We start from the raw sequence: 2,444 nt of genomic DNA on the forward strand, positions 1-2,444 counted from the left end.
TCTCTTTCTCGTCTGGCCGACAATACCCAACGTATCTCTACTCCTAATGGACGAATTGGTTGAATAGTCCCCCCCACTTTCAACCGGTTTATTTTCAACCGGTTTTTTTCAACCGGTTTTTCTTCGTCCCACCTCCCACCACTCCCCTCCCACCGGTTTTTCTCGTTCTCGTCTGGCCGACAATACCCAACGTATTTATGGTAATCAATCACAATTAATCCAGGTATGGTAAGGCTATAAACTTAGAAATCTCAAATATGATAATTATAGTAATAAATCAATCCATGTATGGTAAGGCTATAACTAAGGAAATTTCGAATATGGTAATTATCACCAGAATCAAAGCTTTCCAAAAAAGTTCTTCTTGCCATACCCTTCAATCGCGCCCTGCTCCATTCCGATCTCCTTCCCTCAATCGCTCCAGCTGATTTACTCTTTCCAAATCTAACCCCTGCCTGATCTAGATAAAGAGGCTCTCTCCTGCCCGTCTCATCCCTCCCTTGTGCCAACCATGGAAGAGAGGAGGGAGAGCACAGAGGAGCGCGCCGACGATGCGCCGATGCTCGCTGGTTGAGGCATGGTCGGCGTGTGAGTCAAGAGGATCCCTGCATCTGTGGTGGTAGGCGATCCAAGGAAGAGTAGTCGAACATGAAAGCGATGGGAGGGGCAACACCCTGCTGCCGGGCTCGTCCGCCTCTTCATGGCCGACGACCGCGTTGGATGTGGCCGAGGGCGGCGATGATGGAGGGAGCCGCTGGCGCTGGCCAGGCTCCCGACCGAGTCGCTGCTCCTCAGTGCCAGCTCTTTCCGCCGCGCCGGATCGCTCGTCATCTTGGGGACCCCGAAGGGATGCTGCCGGTGTGGGAGGCGCCCACGACAGTGCGGGCTTGGGACCGAGCGGCGGGGGACGTTACGGGTTCCGTTCTAGGGCTAGGTCGGGAAGTCTATCGTGTTTCTGTCGGAAAATCTTGTGATCAATGGGTTTACTAAATTAATTTTGGGTCTATATTAAGGGGCACCGTCTATTCTTGTCATTCGAATTTGCATTCTTGCATCAGAAGTTCAAGAGAATTGTCATGAATAGCACAATGCCTTTCAGTTTGTAGACTGATAACTGAACATCACATCTTTTGATTTCTGTTTGGCCTCCTGGGAACGTAGACTAATTTAACACGTCATTTTTCGGTTTATTGTTCAAAATTGTTTCACTTCACATGATCGTGAACATACATGATGTGTATGTATTTTTTAATTTTGTGTCTGGTGACCTCAATTTTTATGCCTTCTACAGGTGAGTTGCTAACAAAATTCTAAATGTACATGCTCCAAGTAAATTTCTGGACATATATATTATATCTATATGTCCTTTCTACGAGGACATAAAATGCATCCCTATTTTCTATCTACCATTTTGTAACCCTTTGCAGAATGGTCTGGGGAGGTTCGCAACATTGTCTACTCATCTGATCGGAAATCTGTATATGTTGTCGATCGTGTGACTCTGTGGAACTGATGGGGAGGTACCCTTCTTTGCCTGGGAGTTATATTTGGTTTAGTTCGCTGAATCTGGTTTGGGTTTGCACTAATCTTGCGTACTAAGTTTTTAGTGTATAATCTGTTTGTAGGTCCCACTATTTGATTAGTGGACGCAACTGATGGGGGCATGGAGATGATGGCAAGGCATCACGCTGTGGTGGTGGCGAGGGGGCCATCGATGAAGGCGGCGATGACAGGGGCTGCCTACAAAAGCGGTGCATGGATGGGGGAGGTGAAGTGGCGAGGGCTGGGAAGGTGGAGAACGACAATCGGGGGAGATGGAGTGGTGGCAAGATTAGACGAGCTCACCTCCGGAGTGTGTGGGCAAGATTTCCTTTTCGGGTCGGCCGGCTTTTTTTAAAGCATGTGCATGCATGAGTTGGGGCTTATTTCCAGCGGTGAACATGCATGGGTAAAACCGTTTTCTTTTGCGAAAGGGGAGGGGAGACAAAAAACGGAGGTGGGAGGGGGAGCCGTACATGGTGGGAGGGGTGGAAACCCTGGAAGCTGGGCCTGGGATGATCAGGCTGTCATGAACTGAAGTTATTTGTTTATAGTGTCACAAGTGTGTATTGTATAATTGTTTATATATTTGTCGTATATTTTATTGAATTTAGGTGTGTGTGCAAGGTTTTCATACCTTGAAATTATGAATATTGTGAAGTGCGAGCCTCTCTCTTCTAGAAAATCATGGAATTGGCTGACACACCATTAAATAATTTGATGCCACATGCTTATTTTAAATGGCTAGAAAGCACAAGTGAAAGCTTCTTTTGATTTGGTTCCTTCATTGCATGGTTTGATCACAATTTCTCAACAATTGAGAGATAGAATGATACTCAAATTATTCAAATTCTTACTCTACAAACTAAAAAAGAATAGAACCAAACAATGGTATATTTGTGTCC

The 2,444-nt window shown here is 46.1% G+C and overlaps 1 long non-coding RNA gene across 1 annotated transcript; it reads left to right on the forward strand.

Moving 5' to 3' along the window:
• The first annotated feature begins 873 nt into the window (after positions 1-873).
• On the forward strand, positions 874-2,280 carry LOC119272166. Its single transcript, XR_005134703.1, has 2 exons — positions 874-1,520; positions 1,626-2,280. It is a non-coding gene; the product is annotated as an uncharacterized LOC119272166 (long non-coding RNA).
• Positions 2,281-2,444: the final 164 nt, after the last annotated feature.

The sequence above is a fragment of the Triticum dicoccoides genome, chromosome 3A, assembly GCF_002162155.2.
Source record: "Triticum dicoccoides isolate Atlit2015 ecotype Zavitan chromosome 3A, WEW_v2.0, whole genome shotgun sequence".
Lineage (NCBI taxonomy): Eukaryota > Viridiplantae > Streptophyta > Magnoliopsida > Poales > Poaceae > Triticum > Triticum dicoccoides.